Source organism: Sminthopsis crassicaudata, chromosome 1 (genome assembly GCF_048593235.1).
Source record: "Sminthopsis crassicaudata isolate SCR6 chromosome 1, ASM4859323v1, whole genome shotgun sequence".
NCBI lineage: Eukaryota > Metazoa > Chordata > Mammalia > Dasyuromorphia > Dasyuridae > Sminthopsis > Sminthopsis crassicaudata.
Window position 1 is genome coordinate 30,952,651 of NC_133617.1, and position 18,574 is coordinate 30,971,224.

The 18,574-nt window shown below is 38.5% G+C and overlaps 1 protein-coding gene across 1 annotated transcript in view; it reads right to left on the reverse strand.

Annotated features, from left to right (window-relative positions):
* CCDC63 (coiled-coil domain containing 63) overlaps positions 1-14,466 on the reverse strand; it is a 108,464-nt gene extending 93,998 nt beyond the window's left edge. The window contains exons 1-2 of the mRNA XM_074297428.1: positions 14,411-14,466; positions 12,372-12,459 (exon numbers count right to left, since the gene is read on the reverse strand). The gene's annotated coding sequence lies outside the window, so the exon portion shown is untranslated. The remainder of the gene's footprint in view (positions 1-12,371; positions 12,460-14,410) is intronic.
* Positions 14,467-18,574: the final 4,108 nt, after the last annotated feature.

The window sequence follows — 18,574 nt, forward strand, 5'->3', positions numbered from 1 at the left end:
GTTTTTTTTTAACCTTCTTTCTAGATCCAATCTTTCTTGAGCAGCAAGATAACTATATAAATATGTATACATATATATTGGATTTAACATATACTTTAACATATATAACATGTATGGAACTACCTGCCAGCTAGGAGAGGGGGTGGGGGGAAGGAGGGGAAAATTTGGAACAGAAAGTTTTGCAAGGGTCAGTGTTGAAAAACTACCCATGCATATGTTTTGTCGATAAAAAGCTTTAATAAAAAAAAAAAAAAAATTTTTAATACGTGCAGAATTGATCCATACTATACTTCTTGTTAAAAGCCAAAGAGTGTGTATTGCAGAGCTCTGCAGAATTTTAGAGCTAGAAGATTTTAGAAAATTCAATTTCTTATTTTCCAGATGAGGAAACTGAGGTGCAGAAAAGTGAAATAGCTTTCTCGAAGTCACAAGACCAATAACAGCAAAGAATTCCTAGCTGAGAATAAAAGGTAGATTTTTAATCCTGGAAGCATCCTCATGAATGGGACTGATTGGATGAAATATTTCTCAGTATTGTCACATGGTCCCTGTTCCCAGAACTCGGGGACCTTGGGGAGGTCATTTGACCTCTGGAGGAATGAACTTTGAAAACTGGGATACAGGAAGTTGCAGGAAGTGACATGACCTGTGGGAGGCAACCAGCATTGGTGACCATGGGTCAAGGATGGTTCCGTCCTTTTAGTCTATCCAATGAGAAGGCTTGAGTCTTTTGCTTTTAAACCCTAAACAAGCCTGAAGCTGACAAGGTTCCAGGAGCACATGATGGGAGGTGGGATGCCTTCCAGGTGTGTTTGGGCCTCTCTCTGCAGGGATTAAATAAATGCTTTCTCATTGCACCTGATGATGTCTCTGATTAGTTAATTGGGAAGATGGTCTTGCATCCAACTTGTCCCACACCAAATAAAATATCAGAAGTGGGAAGAACTTTAGAACAGATAATGTCAGATTTGGAAAAAAAAAAAAAAAAAAAAAAAAAAGGATCATTGATAATTCTAGCCAAAGGTTGGATGGACACGTTGGAATCCTGTCAAGTCCATCTCCTCCCATTCACCTTTAAGGTCATCCCCTTAACTTTTCAGGGGAAAACCTGAAACCTTGAGGTTAGGTGCTGCTTCCTAATTGTTTCCCCTTTCCCTCACACTCTGGCTAGTAAGTAGTACAGGAAGGAGTTCAAAGGACAAAAAGGGCAGTGTGGGCTGAAGCAGTCAGGAAAGCCTTCCCAAAGGACTTGACATGTGATGAGATGACCCTTTCTCAGTTCCCCTTCAGCCTCTAGTAACCCAAACCTAGGTCCACTAGGTGGTGCTATAGTGGATAGAGTGCCAGGTGTGGAGTCAGAAGGACTCATCTTCCAGAGTTCAAACCCGGCCTCGGACACTTACTAGCTGTATGATCCTGTTACAACCTCATTTGTCTCAGTTTCCTCAATTATAAAATGAGCTGGAAGAGAAAATGACAAAGCATTCCAATATCCTAGCCAAGAAAATTCCAAATGGGGTCAAGAAGAGTTGAACTATTTAACAAACGTTATTTGGTCAGTCCCTACAATTATATACGATTCCGTTCAATTCAACAAGTAGACAATGTGGCACAGAGGATGGAGGGCTGAGCTTGATTTTTTTTTTCTGATTTCTTGATTTCAAGAGGACTGAATAAAAATCACACTCTACAAGTCACCTCATGGTAGGCCCTTGGGTATGTTGATTTACCTTAGTTTCCTCATCTGTATAATGGGATGAAATTAGCTTTAGTACTTAACCTACAGGATTGTTATGAGGATCAAATGAAATAAAATGCATTAAGACCTTCCAAAGCCTAAAGTGAGATGACTTGGAGGAGGAAGAGAATGGTCATGATCAGAATGATAATGATAAAGAAGAGAATTCTAGGCTTATCTTTGCCCTCAAGGACCTCTAATGACTAAGGTGAGAGAGAATGAGGGAGGGGGAAGGGGAAACTCCTGCCAGACTGATCTGGGAAATTATCAGTCACAGCACATTCTTTGACTAGTACTAAAAGTTCTTCACAATCTGACTCTCACCCAACTCTTTTTACCAATTTTAAAGAAGTTTCTCACATGAACTCTCACATTTCAGCTTAACCAAACTACTCACTGTTCTTTAAACATGGCATTCCATTTCCCACTGCCAGAACTTTGCATAGGCTGTGCACATACCTAATTGCTGTTCCACCTCATCACTTCCTACAATCTTCCTTCAGGCTGATCTCCAGAATATGCTCATACAAAGGGCACCTAATAGTATAGTGCATGAGTTCAAATCTGACCTCAAACACCTAGCACTTCCTAGCTGTGTGACCCTGGACAAGTCACTTTACCCCAATTGCCTCAGCAAAAAAAAAAAAAATATATATATATATATATATATATATGCTCCTACATTATGGTGTTGCCTGATCTCCTAGTTGTTAAGGTTCTGCACAATCAACCTCTTTAAAATTACTTTGTATAATATAGTTATATATTATATATACTAATAATACATTGTTATATTATTATATAGTACATAGAAAAATATACTTATAATATATGTAATTCAACATATTTTCAGTGTCTAGCACAGTGCTGAACTATAACAATAACAACAGTAATAACTAGCATTAATACAGGTTTTTAAGATTTGCAAAGTGCTTTACTTCTATTATTTCACTGATCTTCACAAAGGCCTGGGAAGGTAGGTGTTATTAATATACCCATTTTGTAGGTAAAGAAACTGAGGCTAGGAAAAGTTAAATGAATGACCTAGTATCAAATAGCTTGATACTAGGCAGATCTTCCTGACTCCACATACAGTGAAGGCAAGCTAAATCCCTAACCACTGCCTGTCCTCTCTGAGGACATGAACCAAACTGATTGATTGGATCTCTTGCTGCCAGTGCCTTGAGCCAAAGAGTAGCCATTGAAGAATTGTGTTGTATTAAGTGGGACAAGTCCCTTCCCTTTTTAGACTTTAATGTCTTCATTTATTAAAGAAAAAAAAAAGGGCGGGAGTTGGATCAGATAGATGGTCCCTCAGGTCCTTTCGTACACCAGATCTTTGAAGTTGTGAATTCTTGATATGTGTGATCTTAAAGACTATTTAATCTTTCTGAGCCTCAGTTTCCTCATCTGGAAAATGGGGGAATTGGACTCAGCAGCCTCTGAGGTCTCCACCAATTCTCATTCCCATTATGCTCATCTGCCCCCTAGACAGTCTCTCAAATACCTGAAGATAGCTCTCTTCTCTGTGCTTCACCCAAATATTATGGTCCTAGATCGCCGTGCACCTCATCAGTCAGTCAACCAACAAGAATTTATTGATTGGACTAGTTCCTGGAGTCCCATAACAGAGCTATGGGTCAAAGTACTAGCATTTCTGATCCCAGGTGAAGCTCTGAATTCAGGCCTATTGAATTCAGAATGCTGAATGAAACAGTCCTGCTCCAAACTCAGGATGTCTTCCAAGGATAATAATTTTTCCAGAATAGGATAGGATATTAAAAACAAGGAGACTAAAAGGGAAGAATTAAATGACTTAGCCAAGATCACTCAGTCTGAACCCAAACCTTGAACTTAGATCCTAAACCTGAACCTCCTTGGCTTCTAGCAGATAGTCTTTCTTTTAGGTCTTTTAAAGTGTTGTTGTTTTTTTCTTTTAAGTCTTTCTTTTCTTTGGAGGGGAGGGGGCAGCCAGGTGGCACAGCACTAGGCTGGGAATAAAGAATCTGAGTTCAAATTCTGCCTCAGATACTTTCTAGCTGTGTGTCCTTGGAAAAGTCACTTAACCCCCTTTGCCTCAGTTTTCCCATCTATAAAAATGAGCTAAAGAAAGAAGTGGCAAACCAATCTGTTATCTCTGAGAAGAAAACTTCAAATGGCATCATGAAGAGTTGGACATGACTAATCCACACACACACACAAAAAGAAAGAAAATTTTTCTTTAAGGTCTCAGTTAAAATTCTATCTTCTACAAGAAGTCTTTCCCAATCCCCTTTCTGCTGATACCTTTCTTCTGAGGATTGTTTCCAATTTATCTTGTTGGGACATAGTTGCTTGCATATTATCTCTCCCCTCAGAATGTGAGCTTTCTGAGGACTTTCTTTGCTTCTTTTTGTTTTTCTCAATGTCTGGCACACAGTAGATGCTTAATAAATGTTTGTCAACTGCTCTCCCAATACTCCAGATTCCCTCAAGACATCCTTAATGACTGTTTAGATCCAGCCAAAGTTCACCTTTGTTCCATTACGCCAAGAAATGGCTTAATAAGCAAATGAACAAGGTCAATGAGATTAGAGAGGCTCTCTTCAACCAAAGAGAACAAGATATTCTTCCAGATTGAATAATACTAGCTAATAACCATTCTTATCTCTTCATTAAAGCAAGCCCAGAAAGGGCTCTGCCTGAAAATACTTTGTTTGATAGTCACTGGAACTGTGAGTGCTTGAAAGAAATAAAAAGGTAACACTTTTTAAAAAATTCTGTAATTGAAAGGCATCCTGAACTAGGCCAGGGCAACTGAGATAATAGCTCAGGGCACCACCATATGGTCTTGGGGTGGGCACTTCCTTCCTGGATAACCTTGTTTCATGGTCTGCTTCATTCTACAAAACATACCCAGTATCCTCTCTTCCAGGACCCCCCTTTTTCATTCCAAACTCTTTTAAGGAAATGAACTAGATTCCCTGAGAAGAACTCAGATCCTCTGAAGTCAAAGCTGATGCACAATACTGACCTGAAGAATTATGGAAACTAGAATAATTTTTATGATGGTGGTCAGAAAAAAAAGTTCCCTGCTCTGTGAAAGTGCTTGCTCATTGGAAACATCAAGCTTGTGAATTCTGTCTTCCTCCTTGAGGCAGGCACATGGCAGGAAATGTTCTCTTCCTTTTGCAAATGACAGTTCAGAGTTTCATTGCAAACCTGGGTGAACACGTACCTCCTGACCACTGACCCAGGACTTCAGCAAAAGGATAAAATGAAGGAAGAAGGCTCCTACATAAGCCTAATTTGAGCCATATACTCATCCCTGGTAGGATCAAAGCATGGGAGAAGGCTGACAAGTGTCTTAGACATGATCAAACCCTCATGTTTTGTTTTTACAGATCAGGCAACTGAGTCTCAGAGAGCATGATTACCTTGCCCACGGTCACACTATTAGTAGGAGAAGGGAATCAGAATTTATGTAGCTCCTACTAATTACAAGGCATTGTGTTAAGCACTTTTGGCTAATATTTCTTTTGACACTTGTAATAACCCTTTGAGGCAAATGTTATCATTATCCTCTCCATTTTTACAGTTGAGGAAATTGAGGCAGAAGTTAAGGGTTTCGCTCAGAGTCACTATTTGTCAGCTAGTCAGTATCTGAGGTGAGATTTGAACTCATTTCTTCCTGACTCCAGACCCAGGGGTCTGTCCACTATATCACCAGTTCCCTCAATGACTCAAATTGAGATCTTCTGGCTCCAAATCCAGGGTTCTCTCCAGCTCTTTATCCCCACTATATGTCCCATTGTGTGAACAGATGAATTGACAAACTCACAACTAGAGGGTGTGAACAGGGCCTGAGTTAAAAATGGTGCCTTCCCCATCTCAAATGGTCTCAACAGGCCTCTTGGGCTTGGGATCTCCATTTTCAGTTCCCTGATTCAATGGGGAAAGAGCCAGTTCTAGAATCCAAGAATGAATGTTCTAATCCTTCCTCTGATGTTTACTACCAGTAAGACTTTATGTAAGTCACTCAACCTCCACAAGCCTCAGTTTTCTCATCTGTAAAATGGAGAGGTGGGAAGATGAGATGACTTTGAAGGACCCTTCCCACTCGAAATCTATTCCAGATTTCTCTCCCAGAACCACTTTGGAAGTGATAGTGCTGGATTCGAAGTCCTGGGTTTAAATCTCTATAACAATTACTGTGTAGGTCAGTGACTTTGAACAAGTCCTTTCATTTCTCTGAGGCTGTTTTCTCATTTGTAAAATAGGGAGCTTGGACAAGATGATTGCCAAGGTCTCTTCCTATTCTTGACCTAGGATTACCCAAGGAAGAAACATCCTGCCTTCTCTGTCTTTGTTATCTTCCCTTTCCCTAGACTCCCTAAAGCTATCTACCAGCTGGTTCAGCTGTAAAGTCAACAATAGGAGCCCTTCCCAGAATTCTCTTTTGTCTTCGCAGAGAGGCCAAGAAGAACAAAACCAATTATTGTCAGCTAAGTGCCTTCTGGCTCCATGGGCTGAAGATCCAGGCAATTAAGAAAAGCTTGAGTATTGAGCAGATCTGATCTAGAAAATCCAGAAAAGGAAAAAAAAATAACTACCAGGGAGATACATCTTGCACCAATTTTGTCAAAGTCTTTCTCTGGATGGAATCCAGTATTAACACCACAAAAATTAATCTACTAGCTAACTACTACACTGATTGGAGTACACAGCACTTCAATTATAATTAAGTCCATGGTTCTCCCAAATCAGCAGGACAAGGCAGGAGCATCAGAGCAAGAGCCCAATCATTAGGTATGACCTCCCCGATAAAATGCAAACTCCTCAGCTAAGGGAATTTAAAAGCATCCACGATCTGGCTCTTGCCCAACTTTCCAGTCTTACTCCCTACCACCATGCCTGCCTTTTCCATTTCAGGCAAATTGGCCTCCAGCCTCTTCCAGGCATACACTCTTCCCTATCTTGACTCCAAATCTTTGTCACTTCTGCCTCTTTGACATCCCAATGTCCTTCCAAGCAGAGATTGGATGCTCAATTTCTGTGTGAGACCTTTCTAGATCCTGCCAGTTATTAATATTATCTTGAAATTACTTTGTATTATCAATCAATTAGCAAGCACTTATTAAGTACCTACTATGCACCAGGTACTGTGATAAGTTCTGGGAATATAAAGAAAAGAAAAAGAGAGTCCCTGCTATCAATATAATGGTGGAGGCAACACACAAGCAGCTATACACAAACAAATATACATAATACAAACAAGATAGATATACATATATGTGTGCAGCAATATGTATGTGTATATATTTATATATACATATATATTTGATATTTGTCAAATGTGTATGTGTAAGTTCTGGAGATACAAAAAAGGCAAAAGTTTTATAATAATTAAAAGATGAAAAAACTGAAAAGGCCTGAAAAGATCTACATGAGGGGGGCAACTAGGTGGCGCAGTGGATAGAGCACCAGCCCTGAATTCAGGAGGACCAGAGTTCAAATCTAGTCTCAGACACTTAACACTTCCTAGTTGTGTGATCCTGAGCAAGTCACTTAACCCTCAGGGGAAAAAAAAAAAAAAAGATCTACATGAACTGATGCTGAGTGAAACAAGCAGAACCAGGAATACATTGTACACTATAACAGCAAAAATATACAATGATCAACTATGAAAGATTTGGTTCTCAGTGGTTCAATGATCCAAAGCCATCCCAATAGATTGAACAGGAAATGCCATCTGCATCCAGAAAAAGAACTAAGAAAAGTGAATAAATTCACTATGTTCACTTTTTTTTAATCTCTCCCATGATTTTTCCCTTTTGCTCTGATTTTTATTTCCCAATAGATTCATAAAAGCAATATCTATTAAAATCAAGCAAAATAAATATAATAATTAAAATAAAAATGAAAGAACCTCAAAATTTCTTCCCCTTCTCTCAATTGCTCCTAGATTGTGCCTTTATATATAATACATATGTGTGTATAAGGTATAAACAAGGTATTTAGATCTAGACATCTTGTTAGTTAAATAGTGATTTGCATAATGTCTCATCTATTTAATATGATCTCTTAGAGGGCAGAGGCTATGTTTTGCTTTTTTTTGTATCCCCAGAACTTACTGTATACACATACACACAAATACATACATATATATGTGCATATACACATATTATAGGGTAAATGGGAGTTTTAGAACTGAGAGTATTTCCCTTTTTTTTGTCTAGCACAAGGCTTGGCTAATAGGTCCTTAATAATTGTTTGATGAATTGCATCATATTGAATAGAAGGCAGAGTGTTGCAGGGGCAAAATTATAAGCTTCAGCATTAGATCTATCTTGGGTCACTTACTGTCTGGATGACCTTGGAGTAGTCACCTTCACTGAACTTCAGTAAAATGAGGGGATTTAAATTAGTTAACCTCTGAAATCCTTTTTCAGTTCTAGTTATATGATTTTATGATCTGAGTGGAATTATCAAGATAGAAGAACAAACAGCAATGCTAGGTTTTTTGAGGTCTTTGCTGGAGAAAAAGAGAGGAAGCCCATTATTCTGGGAAACAATTAAGCTGCTGCTCAGGGAGCATCCTTCCAACCAGGCCTCTAAAGACTCCTGCCAAAAGCTGAGTTTCTCCCTACCTCCATCTATACCCACTTATAATTAGGAGACTTAAAATACCATTTTTTAAAAAGGCAGCCTGCAGGAGTGGGGACCCACTGAGACAAAAATAAATGAGTTAAGGATGAATGGAGGAACAGCTAAAGATACACAGATGGTTAGAAAGGCATATTGGAAGCCCTCAAGCAGTTTTGGATTTGGGTTTTTTTTTTTCCCTGCTATTTCCTCAGCAATCATTTATGGCATTCATTCTAGTTCTTCAGTGAAATCATTCATGACATTCATGCTTGCTCTTCTTTATCAGTTCCATCTGGAGGAAGAAGTCACCTGTCATGCCATCCCCTTCCCCCTTCAAAGCGCTCTTCCTGGTGAGTGTAGGTTTCTTCCAAGACAGAAGACCAACTCAGGCTAAGATATTGTCTTCTATGAGGTAGAAAATGACCATCAGAAAATGTCTGCTCTGAGGAAAAAAAATTACCATCAGAAGAAAAGTATCAGAGAGCCTCTGCTTTTTTGGTCAGCCAGGTTCAAAGGCATCTGACTAGGGCACTAGTTTATGAATTATTTGAAGAAACTGAAAATTTTTACCACGAAGAAGAGATGACTGAGGGAAGATGGTCATTATTTTCAAGTTTTTAGAGGAGAGATTCAACTTGTGTTTCTTGGCCCCAGAAAAGAGAACCTAGGAACAACTGGAGGCAAGTAGACAAAGCTGAGTGGAGGCGGGAGTAATTTTCCTTTTTATTATTATGAAACTGACAGATGTTGACAAATATGGATCCTTCACTAAATAAAGAAGAACCAAAAAAAGTGGATTGCATATGAAACTCTGAATTTCCACCACGTACAGTTTGATTGGAGTTTTTATTTGTTTGTTTGTAATTTCAAATTTGTCATGGTACTCTTAGTTCAGCTCTGTCTGCCTATGTGTCCCCTTCTGAACTATCTTTAATCTTCTCTTCTTTATTCTTAATGATTTGGTAATGCTTCTTTTCTATTTTTAATATCACTCTCATTACCCTTGCACCCTTTCTTACTCCCCTGGATGGATAGATAGATAGATAGATAGATAGATAGATAGATAGATAGATAGATAGATAGATAGATAAAAGATCATACCTTTTAAGGAAGAATAGTCACACATTCACACATTGGCCATGTCTTTTTTTTTAAGTATCATTCTGCACGCATAGTTCAAAGGAAAAATGTGGCAAAATAGGAAATTTAGGCTTGATCTCAGGAAGAACTTCCTAAGTAGCAGAGCAATCCAAACATGGAATGGGCTGTCTCTTGGTGTAGTGACTTCCCCTCAGTGGAGGTCTCAAACAAAGGTATGGATGACCCCAGAGGGAGAGGGGGTGTATCAAGGCTATTTTGGTTAGGTACAGAATCACAGAATCAGAATTTCAGAGTTGAAGGGAGTTCAGTAAGCATCTAGTCAACCTACACATTATGTTGCTGGATTGAACACAGTGCCTGGCACATAGTAAGTAAACCTTTAGAGTTTGTGGACTGATTACATAGTGGCTACATAAATGGCACATTAAATGCTTGTTGACTGACTAGCCGGTTGAACATGGAGAGTCTGAGTTTCCCAATGAAAAGCTACTTAAGCTTGGATGACTATTTCTCTAATATGATATGGAGGGATGTCTTGTTCATATTTGGGTAGAAACTGGATGGCTTCTGAAGTTCCCTAAAACTGAAATTCTGTTATTCTGTGAAAGTAATTCATTTCTTTGAAACTTTGTCTAATTCTAGTTACTCAGCCAAGAAAAAGAACAATTGTAACCTTCCAAGTAGTTTCTCAGGACACAAAAACTCCTTTCAGAGCATATGTAGCAACTTCTGATACATTGTCCATATCATTCCTTCTTCCTAGGAAAAAATGTTTTTTCTCTCCCTTCCACTTTCTCAAAATTTTACTTTTCTTCAAGGCTCAGCTCAAGTCTCACTTCCTCCATACTCCTTTCCCAGATCACCCTGACCCAAACTGACCTCTCCTTCCTCGGAATTCCTCTGATACTGAATGAATGCATATTATTAACATCCTGTCTTTTATTACTAGTTATCCATTCATATGTCTAGCAGCTGGAACTCTCTTTAGTTTTCCCAGGATCAAAGCAAGCTGGGTTTAATTCACTCAAAAGCATAACTCATGTGCCTCCCACCAAGGTGGTGTTAACTTTTATTAGTTGCCAAAGGATATAATTAGTTCAAAGAGAAAATATTTAATAAATTAACTAAGTAGTTCAAAGAGAAAATATTTAATAAATTAACTAAGTAAGAAGAGTTGCAAGAGAACATTTCCTCCCTCTATCCATAAACTTAGAAGATATTCTCCAAAATATAAATAAAATACAAATAATACCATTGATCAATATGGATATGCATGGGAATCACAAATGAGGGAAGCCAGAGTACTGGGGATGCAGTGGGAAATAGTGGGAGAGAGTGGGAAATAAGCTTGGTTTTTTTTTTTGTTTTATTTTGTTGAGGCAATTGGGGTTAGGTGACTTTTCAAGGGTCACACAGCTAGGCAGTATTAGGTATATGAAGTCAGATTTGAACTCAGGTCCTCCTGACTTCAGGGCTGGTTCTCTATCCACTACACTACACTACATTGGGACTAGCTGCCCCAATATCCTTGGTTTTAAAAGACTTGACTTCAGGCAGTCATTTAACAGCTTTGTTCCTCAGTATATTCCTCTGTAAAATTAATGGTTAGATCAGATGACATTTTGTAGGGGGTTTTAAAAGCTCTGCTCAATTCAATTCAACCCAAAAAACATTTTAGTGCCTATGATACCCAGGCTTTAGAAAAAGAAAGAAAGAAAGAAAGAAAGAAAGAAAAGAAAGAAAGAAAGAAAGAAAGAAAGAAAGAAAGAAAGAAAGAAAGAAAGAAAGAAAGAAAGAAAGAAAGAAAGAAAGAAAGAAAGAAAGAAAGAAAGAAAGAAAGAAAGAAAGAAAGAAAGAAAGAAAGAGAGAAAGAAAGAGAGAAAGAGAGAAAGAAAGAGAGAAAGAAAGAGAGAAAGAAAGAAAGAAAGAAAGAAAGAAAGAAAGAAAGAGAGAAAGAAAGAATGAGAGAAAGAAAGAGAGAAAGAGAGAAAGAGAGAGAGAGAGAGAGAAAGAAAGAGAGAAAGAAAGAAAGAAAGAAAGAAAGAAAGAAAGAAAGAAAGAAAGAAAGAAAGAAAGAGAGAAAGAGAGAAAGAGAGAAAGAGAGAGAGAGAGAGAGAGAGAAAGAAAGAAAGAAGAAAGAAAGAAAGAAAGAAAGAAAGAAGAGAGAAAGAGAGAGAGAAAGAGAGAAAGAGAGAAAGAGAGAAAGAGAGAAAGAGAGAGAGAGAGAGAGAGAGAAAGAGAGAAAGAAAGAAGAAAGAAAGAAAGAAAGAAAGAAAGAAAGAAAGAAAGAAAGAAAGAAAGAAAGAGCTAGTCCTGCCCTCAAAAAGCTTACTGTCCAAGACAATACACATAAGGTAGCTGAGTGGGGGAGGACAGGCAGGGAGCATCTGGAGTAGAGGTCCGGGAGGTATTATATTTGCAGATTTAAAACCCAGCAAAGCCTCAGATGGGAAAGGAAAAGTTACTTGGAAATTTCTGAACTCTCTAAAAAGGAAGGCTTTGGGAAGAGTTTAACGATCGACCCTTCAGCTCTCCTATCAGAGAGAAGGATCTGAGGGAGATGAGAAGGCATAATGGAGTCAATCTGCAAGGGAATGAAGTTTCAGTTAATCAGTTTCTCCTGGAAAAGGCAGGTTGTTCATAAAAACAAAATGTAGCAGAACTACTGATGGAAAATGAATAGAGAACGATGGAAAGTGGCCATCAGTGCCCACTAGGGCTATCATGGCTATGCTTTAACTGGGCCAGCTCCCTGCTGGGTATAGTGTCTGAGCCAGACTTTGCTTATTACTGTTCTTATAATAGCTACTGGATATAATTGTGTCTATGGGTGTTGTTCCACAGGTTTCTCCATAGTTGGGCTTATATTAGCTACTGAGCACATACTCTCTGCTGAATACTATACCTTGCTACCAGTTTATGGACTTCATCTCTTCACGGCCAATTACCAACCTTCTCAGCTCCAACTTGCTGGTATTGTAATGCAGGAGAAACTGAGGCAAGATAGAGATTAGAGAGTATTTAACAATTTATTTAAAAGGGAGAGATTTATTGGGACCAAATGGATCCATGGTTTGGTCCCAGGGCTGAATGAGACTATTGTCTCCAAGAATCCAGCAAACTATGTGAGTTCTCAATGACATATATATACGTGGCTCAGACTCAGGGGGTAGACTGAGGCAGGGGTGGAGTCAAAGTGCTGAGAGTGGGAACTGGACTCTGACAGCATGGGGCTTGCCACCAGAGATGGGGATGACATAATGGGGGGAGGCACCCCGGAGATGGGGAGAGGCGTCTTGATAAGACAGTATCTGATATTCTGATAGCTTGGGATGGGGAGAGGCATTCTGATATTCTAAAATATAAGATGTTTTATCTATACCAAATATTCTGATTAAGTGGGAGGGGTGGTTTTGCCACAATGAGCAGAACAATTATAAACTGAGGCAGGACAATTTAGGGAAACTAAGTCAGGCAAACTGAGTTAGGATAATTAGGGAAACTGAGTCAGGATAATAAAAGAGAACTGTGGCACAACAGTATAATTAGAATCCCTCCCCCATAAGGATAGGCTGACAACTCTTTACTCATATCGCCACAACCAGCAAACAAAAGCCAGAGTAACCCCAGATTAAGATTATTTTTTTCTTTTAGTCCTCCATGTTTTGGAACTGCTCTCTATTCCAATAACAATTGACTTAGAGCTAGCTATTGCAAGTCTCCTCCCTGCCTGAGCATGTGTATGAATATAAGCCAAAATAAAAGGCAAACTTTTTTCACTATTCACCTATCCTAAATTCTTTCCTTTACTCTTGTGTCTACCAGCAGAGCAAGCCTATGGCTATACAGCTATATTTTTGGCCATTGAAAAATCTGAATAGAACTCAAAAATTCAGTGTGTGATAAACCCTCAAACCTAAATGACTTAAGAAAGAAAAACCAGAAAAAAATCTCAAAAGTGGTGTTGATGAAGCATAAGGATTGCCAGTGAAAATGCCTGGAGTTAGGAGATGGCGGAACTTATACAGGAAACAACCCAGTGTCACTACATCATAGAGAATGTGAGTAGGAATAAAGTATAAGAAGATTGGAAAGGTAGTGAATGGGACTGATTGGATGAAGTATTTCTCAGAATTGAGCCATGTGACCCTTGTTCCCACAACTGGGACCCTGGAGAGGTCATTTGATCTCTGGAGGGATGAGCTTTGAACCCTGAGATACAGGAAGTTGCAGGAAGTGACTGACCTGTGGGAGGCAGCCAACATTGGTGACCATTGGTCAAGGATGCTTCTGTCCTTTTAGTCTATCTAGAAGGCTCTTTTGCTTTTAAACCCTGGACAAGCCAGAAGCTGGCTAGGTTCCAGGAGCACAGAGCAGAGTTGGGATAACTCCCAGTTGTGTGTCTGGGCCTCTCCCTGCAGGGATTAAATAAATGCTTTCTCTTTGTACCTGATGATGTCTCTGATTAGTTAATTTGGAAGGGGGTCTTACATCCAATCTGTCCCACATAGTAGTAAAGGGCTAGAAAATGAAGGGCTTTAAAAGCCAAATGGGATCTATATCTGATCCTAGAAGTAAATAAGAACTCACTGGAGTTGATTGAATAAGGGTGTAACATGGTCAGACTTGTGTTGTAGGAAGATTAATTTGACAACTGGATGGAAAAATGGACTAAAAGTGGGAGGAGATGAGGCAGAAAGACCAAGCAGCAAGCTATTTCAGCAGTCCAGGGGTGATTGAGCCTGCACCAGGGTGTTAGGTAAGTCAGAGGAGAGAATGGGGTGAATATAGGGGATGTAGTAAAGATACAAATGATAAGAAATGGTAATACAGGTTGGATGGGGTGGGGAGAGAGAAAGGAAGACCAGGTGAGTGATACAGTGCATAAGATCACCCTGCCTGAGTCAGAAAGTCTTGAGTTCAAATCCCAAATCAGATACTTACTATCTGTGTGACTCTGGACAAGTCATTCAGCAATATTTGCCACAGTTTCCTCATCTTGTAAAGTGAAAGTAGTATCATAGTAAGCATAAAATTAGATATTTATAAAAGGCTTGGCACAGTGCTGGGCATATATATATATAATAAGCACCAAATAAAAATAAGCTATTATTGTTATTAATAATAGATGCTGAAAGCCCTTCCAATTCTCATATTTGGTGGTTCTGGGGGAAAAAAGCCAAGAGAGTGAAGAAAAGCCAGGAAGTTGCCTGAGCTCTAGGAAACAATGTTAAACTGAATCTCCAAACAGATTCTAGAGTGAAAAAACCGACAAAAAGACATAATGAAACAATTTTCCATCTTAAGATAGCTTAGAAGGACTTCAGGAAATGTTTGTCTCGTTTGGACAAAAGGGGACTGCCCAGTGGGGAAGGTGTCTGGGTGAGCCAGCTGGAAGCTCTTAGACACAGCACAGATCAGCAATCAAGGCCCAGTGGTCCTCACCCAGAAAACCAATAATATAGCAGGTCAACTGTGAGGCCTCCAGCCCCAATGCAGAAGGCAAACGACCAACCCCTGAATTCCCAGGCACAATAGCACAACTCAGCTAGGCTATCCCAGCACAGTGGGCAAACCACCAGCACCTGAAGCTCCAGCACAGAAAGTCAGTAACCAGGCTCCAGTCCCTAGCACATGAAGTTCGAGAGTTTTCCCTTTGCCCCAGAAGCAGAGTTCAACCTTAAAAGTCATGAAATTGGCTTTAAAAATGGGCAAAAAGAATACCAGAAAAGAATCTTGACCATAGAAAGCTAGTACAATGCAGAAGAGGATTACAATACCAAAATACCTATATGTGAAACCTCAAAGGGAGATACTGGCAGAGGACCACCCAATACCTTTTACCCTCATCAGAGAAGGTGCTGTGCTACATGAGCAAAGCATAATTGAATTAGCCCAAAGGAAATGCAAAATACACAAAATTAGAGAAACAAATCCAAATGTTCAATTTTCTCCAGAGGTATATTACATGTAACTTTTCTAAAATTCTATTCACTTCCTTAACTTATTTTATTTTATGGTTAGGTTTATCTAGTTCTGAGAAAGGAAGTTTGAAGTCCCCTAATAGAATAGTTTTGCTGCCTATTTCTTCCTGTAATTCACTTAACTTTTCTATTTAAAAATTGGATGCTATACCACTTGGTGCATATATGTGTACTATTGATAATACTTCATTATCTATGGTGTCTTTTAACAAGATGTGTTTTTCTTCTTTATCTTTTTAAATTAAATCTATTTTTGCTTTTGCTTTATCTGAGATCAGGATTGCTATCTCTAATTTTTTTTTTTAACCGCAGCTAAAGCATTGTTGTTGTCCTTTAATTTCAGAGGACCAAAATGACATCACTATATTAGAATCAAGTTATAGTGTATCTGATTGTGGCTGACTAGACCAATATGAGCTCAACTACAAGTCAGACACAAATAGTTTACCTATCAGATCTATGGAGAAAGGAAGAATTTATGAACAAATGACCATTTTATGACATACAAAATAGTTAATTTCAATTACATTAAATTAAAAGGGTTTTGCACAAAATAAAAAACCAATGTAATTAAAATTAGAGGGAAAACAATTTTTACAGGAAGTGTTTCTGATAAAGGCCTTATTTCTCAAACATATGGAGAACTGAGTCAAATTTTTAAGAACACAAGTCATTCTCCAATTGATAAATGGCAGTTTTTATTTAAAGAAATTAAAGCTTTCTATAGTCATAGGAAAAAAATGTACTAAATCATTACTGCTTAGAGAAATGTTAATTAAAAGACCTCTGAGATACTACCTTACACCTATCAAATTGACAATGTGATAGAAAAAGAAAATGATAAATGTTGGAGAGGAAAATTGGAATACTAATGCATTGTTGGTGGAGTTGTGAACTGATCCAACCATTCTGGAGAGCAATTTGGAACTATGCCCAAAGGGCTATCAAACAGTATATCTATATCCTTTGATCCAGCAATACCACTACTAGGCCTAAATCCCAAAGAGATCATGAAAAAGGACAAAGAATGCACATGTGCAAAAAATTTTAAAGCAGTTTTTCTATGGTGGCAAAGAATTCAAAATTGAAGGAATGTCCATCAATCAGGGAATGACTGAACAAGTTGTGGTATATGGATGTAATGGAATATTATTGTGCTATAAGAAATGATGAGCAGTCTCATTTCTAAAACATGTAGAAAATTGACTCAAATTTATAAGAATACATGCCATTCTTCAGTTGAGAAATGGTCAAAAGATACAAACAGACAATTTTCAGATGAAAAAATTAAAGCCATTTCCAGTCATATGAAAAAATACTCTAAATCACTAGTGATCAGAGAAATGCAAATTAAAACAACTCTGTGGTACCAAAGATAATGATAAATGTTGGAGGGGATGTGGGAAAACTGAGACATTAATACATTGTTGGTGGAGTTGTGAAATGATCCAACCATTCTGGAAAGCAATTTGGAATTATGCCTAAAGGGCTATTGAACTGTACATACCCTTGATCCAGCAGTGTCTCTATTGAATCTGTATCCCAAAGAGATCATAAAAAAAGGACATGTGGGATAAAGAGCACCAGCTCAAATAAATCAAATAAATTATGGAGATTTTTCAAGGTAAAAGCAGAAAGAAATTTTATTATGATCTCGTGAGAAAGGGCATCTCCCTCCTTACAAGCAGTTAAGCAAGGAGAGATGAGGTTCAGTTAACAGGCAAGAATTATATAGGAGCCTGGGCTAACAATCCTTGTAGGCTGACTCTTTGCCGTGATTAGTCAGGACAAATGACCTCACATTCTAAGTCATAAAATGAGGAAAAACCTTTAACCCAACCACATCTTTAGGATTACTAAATTACCTTCTATGGGAGTTTTAATGCCAAGATGGCCCCAACTTAGTCTCACAAAGAAAAGGTTCCATTCCTTATAGACCACATGATTTTTTTTTTTTAATTTTTTTTTTTGATTACATGATTTCTAGAGAAAGAAACCTCGCCCGGGGACACAGTCGACCTTCATTCCGTTTTTAGAACACTGTCTCCTTCTTGTGAGACAGCTTTCACAGTTCACTTCATTCAAGGGTAATGGATCCACATGTACAAAAATGTTTGTGGCAGCCCTTTTTGTAGTGGCAAGGAACTAGAAACAGAATGGATGCCCATCAGGTGGGGAATGGCTGAATAAGTTATGGCATATGAATGTTATGGAATATTATTGTTCTGTAAGAAATGACCAATAGGATGATTTCAGAAAGGCCTGGAGAGACCTCCATGAACTGATGCTGAGTGAAGTGAGCAGAAGCAGGAGATCATAGTACATGGCAACAAAATCATATGATGGATGATCAACTATGATGGATACGGTTCTTTCCCACAATGAGATGATTTGGGCCAATTCCAATACACTTGTCATGAAGAGAGCCATCTGCTTCCAGAAAGAAGACTAAGGAGACTGAATGTGGATCACAACATAACATTTTCATCTTCTTTTTTGCTGTTTGCTTGGGTTTTTTTTTCTCATTTTTTCCCTTTTTGATCTGATTTTTCTTGTGCAGCATGATAAATATAGAAATATGTTTAGAAGAATTGCACATGTTTAAACTATATGGGATTATTTATTGTCTAGGAGGGGAGAGAAAAATATGGAAAATGAGGTTTTGCAAGGGCGAATGTTGAAAACCATCTTTGCATATATTTTGAAAATAAAAAGTGATTGTCCAAAAAAAAAAAGTAAACTCGTAGAGGGCAAGGCTTTTTTGTTTTTCTTTTTGCTTGTATTTTTATCCCTAAAGCTTAGCCCAGTTCCTGGCTTGTGGACCAACTTTAAGATCCAACTCAAGAGCCAACTCTCCCATGAAGGCTTTAGTGACACTCCCTTCTCCCAACCCACCTCCCAAGATAATGAGTTCCTCCCTCATCAAAGCTTTAATGGCATTTTTCTGGATAATCTTTCCTCCCATCACATTCTATTTATGCTTATTTATCTCTGTGTTGTTTCTCCACTGAGATAGCATAGTCATGGGATCCACAAGCTGGGCTTCTGCCCGGAGATAGTGCCCCTCCCCCCAATGTCATTGCTTTGGGGCAAGGTCCCAATTGTTTTAGTTAATTGCCCCACC